This window comes from Eurosta solidaginis, chromosome 1 (assembly GCF_040869045.1).
Source record: "Eurosta solidaginis isolate ZX-2024a chromosome 1, ASM4086904v1, whole genome shotgun sequence".
NCBI classification, from domain to species: domain Eukaryota; kingdom Metazoa; phylum Arthropoda; class Insecta; order Diptera; family Tephritidae; genus Eurosta; species Eurosta solidaginis.
This window is the reverse complement of record NC_090319.1, coordinates 97,042,152-97,050,197: the sequence shown is the minus strand read 5'-3', so window position 1 is coordinate 97,050,197 and position 8,046 is coordinate 97,042,152. Positions and strand designations below refer to the sequence as shown.

The 8,046-nt window shown below is 37.0% G+C and overlaps 1 protein-coding gene and 1 long non-coding RNA gene across 5 annotated transcripts in view; one reads left to right on the top strand and one right to left on the bottom strand.

The window, feature by feature from the left end:
• Nucleotides 1-5,199: 5,199 nt before the first annotated feature.
• Nucleotides 5,200-8,046, top strand: part of ttk (zinc finger and BTB domain-containing protein ttk) — a 149,611-nt gene continuing 146,764 nt past the window's right edge. For 2 of the 4 annotated variants that reach the window (XM_067759288.1, XM_067759289.1), the window contains exons 1-2: nt 5,200-5,751; nt 7,690-8,038. The gene's annotated coding sequence lies outside the window, so the exon portion shown is untranslated. The remainder of the gene's footprint in view (nt 5,752-7,689; nt 8,039-8,046) is intronic. The other 2 variants (XM_067759291.1, XM_067759290.1) reach the window with 1 other exon arrangement.
• Nucleotides 7,008-8,046, bottom strand: part of LOC137236544 (uncharacterized) — a 76,981-nt gene continuing 75,942 nt past the window's right edge. Inside the window, exon 3 of the long non-coding RNA XR_010948481.1 lies at nt 7,008-7,675. This is a non-coding gene — a long non-coding RNA (uncharacterized lncRNA). The remainder of the gene's footprint in view (nt 7,676-8,046) is intronic.

Here is an 8,046-nt window from a genome sequence, read left to right as displayed (position 1 = left end):
AATTAAACAAACGAAAACAAATGACGGTGGTGAATAGTGTTGCCAGCTCCGCACCACTATCTTTTTATCTTGGTAGAACATTATAAGGTGGTGGCACGTCGACATAAATGCAAACAAACTTACACTATCAATGTATTTTGTTTTGTAATTCTCTGAATAATTTGAAATTAATGTATTTAATTGGAACAAGTGCAGAATACATACATTTGTCAAAAAAAAAATAAAAAATTGGACTTTATACAGATTTTTATGCTGATTCCAACGATAATTCTGCGTAGGACACCTTTCTGCATAGGCGGCCTTCGGCCGCGCTTATAAAAAATAACCCTGGGCTACGCCATGCCAAGTCCGGGTGTGTGGTATAACCGTGGCTACCGCCACGGTGATGTCCTTCTGCGTAGTACATCCTTCTGCGCAGCACCCCAAGTAATATTAGACTACAATTATTAAAAGTGTTTTACAAAAACAAAATACATTAATAGTGTATGTTTGTTTGCATTTATGTCGACGTGCCACCACCTTATAATGTTCTACCAAGATAAAAAGATATTGTTGCGGAGCTGGCAACACTATTCACCACCGTCATTTGTTTTCGTTTGTTTAATTGCAACAACGAAAAAATCTACAATAGTACCGACGGGTTTTCTGCCAATAACTTTTAAACGAGAAAAAAATGTAGTTTCTGCTTTCGGATTCTGAATCTTGACGCAAATACGCGTCTTTTGATACCGCTATCGACATGTGCGACCCGAATTTTAAGTGCAGGACTTAAGTTTAAATTTTACTAAATTTGGAAATTAAAAAGCTTATATTTCATAAACTAAGAGTTTCCTAGAGTTGCGGATGATAATTTTGTGATTTTTAGTACCCCCTCTACCCCTACAAATCAGCAAAAGTTTGAAAATCGTGGCACCTTATATAAAATCCAACCCCTTCCTGTTTCAAAACATATCAGGCACATTTTCTTTGACTAGCACATGGAATTACTTTAAATGATTGCTTATGTGTATATACATAAAAAAAATATTACAAACTGATTATTTATATAAAATATTCCCCGTCTGAAGAATCAGAAGAGCTTATGTCTGGGTATAAAGTTTGGCTATTTACCATAGATATGAGATCATAGGTAATTTCAAAGTCATTACAACATTTAGATAAGCGTTTTAACGAGCATCTAATATTAAGCAGCGCATTAAGCATTTTAATTTTTAGTTTGTTCCTTAATGTATTTTTAAGAATTTTCATGCCACTAAAAACTCTTTCCACCTTCGCGTTACTGAGTGGTTATACTAAAAAACTTAATATGAATTCGACAAGTTCTAAAAAGGAGGTTCGTTTAATGCAAAAATTCCATGGTGGAGTGTACATTTTTGCATTGTATAATTATAAGTTTTCACCACTGCAGCTCTATTAATGCTATTTGACTTGAAGAATAACTATACTTCTCTTTTTCAAAGTAAGAAAATACATCTGGCTTTGAAATTTTCAATGAATTTTCAGCAGAAAAAGAATTAATCTTTTGTAGAGAACTCATATTATTAGGTATTAGGTGTTCACAGGGACTATTGAAATTATTTTATTTTAGAAATTTTTAAAAATATATTCGGAGTAAAAAAGGCTAGAAAAAAGTCACGAAGCTAAACACAAAATTTCGAGGCTAAAGACAAAAAAAAAAGGCTAAATCTAGCCTCGAAAAGGCTAACCTGGCAACACTGCTTGCAAGTTACCATTTCTGCCGCTGCCAAAGTGAACTGCGCGCGATATTTCAGCCTTGTTCATATGCAATTGAAATTGAGTTGAATTGAGCGGTGATCGCTGAGACAGCAGATTTTATTTCATTGCCGTTGCAAAGCAAGTGCTGATGAAGAGTTTTTTAATGGTAAGAAGGGGGCTAACGAGAATAAGAGGGGCGTTCAATATAATGCACTTTGAGTGCCGGTACCTAAGTGAGTGTGGATCTGCAGCTCTTCGCATTGTTGTTTACGAGAGATTCGTTTTAGGTTGCTGCCAGAGAACTTGGCTTGCAAGGTTGCTTTTTTTTAAATCTTAAATTGGAGACTTACGCGCGTTTTCCAGATCATAAGAAAACGCTCAAGAAATTTTGGAAACAAAAAATACCTTAAAGACCTCGCAAATTAAAGGTACTACGATTTTGTGCTGCGATTGCGTCAACCTTGTTTTTAAGATTTGGGAGCTTTTTGCCCCTTAAAAAGACTTAAAATGATTTTGCTTCTCCTTCAAATTTTAAAGCTTTCGGTAAGGGAAGGGGCTTTGTTAATTAAATTAACGATATATGAATGACTGACTGGCTGTTTGATTAAGTTGCGCTGAAAGTTCTGTGTTCAGAGTGAGTATCGCAGGTGAGAGAGGATTGATAACATAGCCACATGTGTGTGCAATGCGGGTACAACAATCCATGATTTTTTAATATACATACTTGTACGTCTATGCATATAAGAAACTGTATGTAAGTATGTAAGCATGTGCCTAGATAAAAATATGTACATATTTACCTATGTTTTCTATGCTCAGCTGAGTTCATTCAGTGGGCCATTTCAATTTGTAACATAGCGAAAATTGACTGTGGTACAACTGTTGAACCCTTGAGCATCGTGCAACTAAACTGTCGTAACAGTGTTGACATCTGGACTTTCCAATAAATGCTGTTTTTTGATGAGAAACATTCCGTTAAATCGATTTCTGACGTGGAGACAGGTCGCCATGCGCAATCGACTGTGCGATTTTCTTCCCACCCGATACTGCGTTAAGCCAGGGTCCTCTCTGGGTCATTTTAGGGTAATTTGGGAGTCATTTCGGGATGAGTTTGGGGGACTCTTCAGTGACTGTATTCAGTAAGTGTAAGTATGAAATGTACATTTTTCTTTCATAAAAATTATATAAAGAAAAAATCAGGGTCATCCCGCGGTTATTTCAGAATGATTTTGGGAACTCCCTCGGAATCTTTCCGGGGACATTTTGGGGTTATTTTGGAGCTCCCTCGGAATCCTTTCGGGGGCATTCGGGGAACCTTTCGGGATTATTTTGGGGACTCTCTTGGGATCTTTCCGGGGTCATTTGGTCGTCATATCGGGATGACTTTGAGGACTCTCTTAGGGTCCTCCCGACGACATTGCGGGATCATTTTAGGCACTCTCTCGGGGTCCTCCCAGGGTCATTTAGGGATCCCTTCATGGTCATTAGGAGGTCATTTCGGGAGCTCTCTCGGTGTCCTACCGCGTTAATTTGGAGTTAATTTCTTGATGAGTTTGGGAAATTTCTTTGGATCCTCCCGGGGTCATTTGAAAATCACTTCGAAGAAAAAATCGCCATATATAATTATCTCATTATGCCATATTTATTTCCTATCGTAATATATTTTGATATGCAGCAATTGATGAAAATAATTTCGAGGTTTCACATTTGCCAGGCATCCCGTGGCGACTCACATTTTTCCTTCGGAAAAGTAATGGACATTTAAAAAAAAATAAATAAATGTAAGGCGCGATAACCTCCGAAGAGATCTAAGGCCGAGATTCTCTTCCAATTTGCGTCGTGCTCCTCTTAATTTTCCCCACAAATTGGCCGGACGGGACCTACATGTTTTATGCCGACTCCGAACGGCATCTGCAACGCAGATGAGTTTTCACTGAGAGCTTTTATGACAGAAATACACCCGGAGCGCTTACCAAACACTGCCGAGGGACGACCCCGCTTAGAAAAATTTTCTTCTAATTGAAAAACCTTATTTCTAAAATTTTGATGTTGCTTTGCCAAGGGTGTGAACCCAGGGCATACAGTGTTGTAGGCGGAGCACGCTACCATCACACCACGGTAGCCGCCATAATGGACAGTTGTTAAAGATAATTCCTCAAGTTCAAAGCCCACATTTAACCAAAGCCCGAGCCACAATAAAGTTTTTCATATTGATGCGTTTAACGCAATCTTATGAATGAGGAGCTTCAGACTTGGCAATTGAAACTTATTTCGCCCTGCTCATTCACATACAAAATTTCGCGAAGCATTGTTATAAACATTCTCACTAAGTATACAAGAAAATTACTCGCTAACATATTCTGCATCTTCCTTTGTTAAAATGCAGTTTTCAATTATGAAAATACCTACCAAAAATTTCGAAAAATAGTTTAACTTGCAAAGTGTGAAAGCACCCTTAGCAAAACAAATGTCGAATTCTTTTTCGTAGGCTCTGCTTGCAACAAAAGTTGGAAGTTGGCTACTTTTTCATGTCAGATGGCGCCAGTGTCACTCGACCTGCCGTTTTCTATAAAAATGGGTGCAATCTACTCATCATGCATCAAATTGCGTTAAACTCATCTATATGGAAAAATTCTTAGTGTACGATCATTGCTTACTCAGATATCTGTAATCAAGGCAAAATGACCCCTCTATATATGAAAAATTAACTAAAGCTAAACAAACAAAGTATCCGATCCCTATACAGGTTAGGCAAAAAAAAAACGTAGACCATAACAAAAAAAACTAAAAAATCTAAGCATTATTTGTTGCTGGTTTTTCTTTCATTACTCAAGAACGATTGCGGGCCGCAAAAACTTCTAATCCTAAGAGTAGACGCTTGGAGCTGCAATTTCCTTTTTATTTGGATTTCCTGTGCCACCATTTCCCTCAATGTTACGGCCTGTTGAAAACTGACTAAAAATATGGAATATTTTCATCCTGTGCACGCCGCTGGTTAAGAGGGATTTGGGGCTTCGAAACGCAGTGACATGTAGCTCCATATCTTAGCTAGGATACGGAACTTTTCACTTCTCCCTATAAATAAATTAGCACTTATTTCACTTTTCTGCGGTGATACTTTATTGACTATTAACAACACAGCAAATTTTCTAGCTCATAGTTATGTATGAGTCGTGTTGCTGTAGAAAGTAGGTTCAGCTTTTTCAATAATACCTACACAATTTTCTCTTTCAATATCAACGCCGAAACACAAAACACTGTAATAAAATTGTAAACAAAGTGTCGCACTCTCTTTTTCGCATGCAATAACAATGAGCTAAACAAATATCTCAAATATTCGCGAAATACAAAGCGCCTACTGAGTACAACGAGTACCTGTGCCAAATGCTCCCACAGACCCCACTTGCGCTCACACGCTGTTCGGGCAAGCGTCAACTGAGCTGCAACGTAGTCGCCGTCGTCGTTGTATTGTATGTGCTGTCGGTGCAATGTAGTGAAGTACTCGTAGTGCATTTCTTTACATTGCATTTCACATTTCGATCTATTTATCCATCCACAACCCCAACCAATCGCTCTAAATATCATTCGTGTGTGTAACTGCCGCGAGCCCGTACATATCCGTCCTAAAAGCCTTTATTGAGGCGAATCGCAAGGCTTATGTTGTTTCTTATATTGTAGTACTTCGCTAATTTATTAAAAAATATAATTTATAGTGAACTTATTAATAATTAACATAACTTTAAGTGGAAATTTAATTTTTTAAACTAAAACTCATGCCTGGTTAAAGAAAAAGTTTACTTTTGGTGTGTAATATTTTATTTTTTATAATGCAAGTGAAATACTCGTGAATTGCAATTTATCTCTAATAGAGGTTGTGTAAACTCCAATTCAAATGTGTCCGTGTGAGTGTCCATCGTTACATTGTTGCTCCACACTAACAACAAAATTATTACTGCAACTCCCATTTAAACAACTCTTCTTTATTCAAATTAAGATATTCATTCACCTTACAGCAAGTGGGAACATCGTCAATTGGTGAGTACCTTAGCCCATTATGAGTAATAGGAACGGGAAATCTTACCATCAATTACAATACCTTGAAGCAAGAGCATACAAACACACTCGCACAAAAACATTACTGCAAATAAAAAAGAAAAGAGCAAATTGGCAAACGATGGTATTCAACCTACCGAAAAAATCTAAGACGCTTTCCAGGTGCGCGCTGAGGAAGGCAACTGGGGCGCCTGTAATGGATTTTTAAAAATCGATAGCTGTACCACAAAGCCGCTGTTGCCATACCAAAACTTGGGGTTGGAACTAAATATTGTACGAAAAAAGACCAAAAATATTATGTGGCTCAATATTTTGTTGAGTAACACTGAATGTGCTCAAAAGTGCTCATAAAATATCCTCTCCCTCAAAACGCATATTTCCCACAAATGCTCACTTGCATTTTTAGGTCCTGAAGTTGAAGAAAACTAACACTTGATTTCAACTGTTTCTTATCATTCGATTTTTTAAGTTCATCGGAATAGGGCCAAAGCAATTGTCAAAGATTTCTTGAAAATTTTTAAAAAGTTATTATTGCTTCGTTAAAAGGTCATGAAATGAGCTATTTTGCTTTGTACTAATTTTTAAAATGCTTGCTCATTGAAGTATCACATACAAAAGTTCTGAACAACGATGGCATACACAAATATTTCATACTTATTGGAAATATCAGATAGGAACGTTAGAAAAAAAGTTAGAAAAAAGTTACGAATAAGGTCAGATAACTATCTGAATCACATGACCAAAATAAATGTAAGGCGCAATAACCTCCGAAGATATTTTGGGCCGAGCTTCTCTTCCTATTTGCGTCGAGCTCCTTTTAATTTTTCCTTAAAATTGGCGGACAGGACCTACTTGTTTTATGCCAACTGTGAACGATATCTGCAAGGCAGATGAGTTTTCACTGAGAGCTTTTCATTGCAGAATTACACTTGGGGTGTTTGCACAACACTTCCGAGGGGCGACCCCGCTTAGAAACATTTTCTTCTAATTGAAAAATCTTGTTTCTAAAATTTTGATGATGCTTTGCCCGGGGAATGAACCCAGGATCTTCGGTGTGGTAGGCAGAGCACGCTACCATCGCATCACGGCGGCCTCCAATCACATGACCCTTCGAAGAAAATCAAGCAAAAAAAAATTTAATATCTACTACTACTCGAAGCTAGAAAGAAAAACTATCCTATCTGCTTAATGCTCTCCGAAAAAGTAACGCTATTGCTTTTAATGTATGAAAATGCTTTTATAAAGCAATTTTTATTTTTTATTTATTTTATAATTTGGGAAAAACTGCAACAACATGACATCAAGACGAACAAGGCAACAGCTTTTTACATTATACCTTGTAAGCCATCGCAGGAGAATTACAAGGTATAATCGAAACAGCTGTCGCCATGCCCGTCCTGATGTCATGTTGTTTCAGTTTTATCCAAATTAAATTTCCATTTTAATACAGAATAGGAACTCCCTTCGCAAGTACATTTTTAAAATCAAAGGGCTCCAAAAATTGTTTATACCTAGTTTCAGTCTCACTCCTTGCACACCTGCATATAGCAAAGGCTCTCACCACATTTACAATTGGCAAACCGTATCTGCGACAACGTCGGCGTCGTCAGGGACACAGATTAGAGCATCTACATACATATGGATGTACATAGACGCGCTATACTCGCTGGTACGGATTCACTAGTGTCCTCTGCTAGATTTCAGTATTGTTTTGAGATTATATTGCGAAGGTTTCTATTAGCTATTCTTTTGGCTGCTTCATAGGCTATATATTTGCTTCTGTTTTTCAACTTCATTTTATTTTGCCTTGTTTTGTGCTTCTTGAATTGCTTTGGAACAATAAGAATTTGCGTTGTTTACTAATTAATATTTATTTGTTTGGTTGTGGTTGTTGTTGTTGTTGTTGCTGCAATAAACAAGAAAACAAATATTTTGATAAGACGGTGAAAAGTGGAAGGCAAAGGTGAAAAAAACTTGTAAATAAAAAAATTTTAAAATTCACATCTACAAGTGTTGTGCAAATGAAACTTGAAATCAAATGCGGCCGGCAGTGAATGACGCTAAAATATCCAAAAGAAGTTTTCTGATAAGTGGCCGGGTCTTACGTCATTATAATTAAAACGATCTCAAATCAATGCAATACCTACTTTAATAATAAAAACCTTCTTAATAAGTTCAAAAAAACAAAACCGAAAAAGGAGCTGCGACGTTACTAAGCCAAGAGTTAGTGAAGGAATCTAAATTAGATGATATTCGCTATTTTAATCAGGTGAGTAA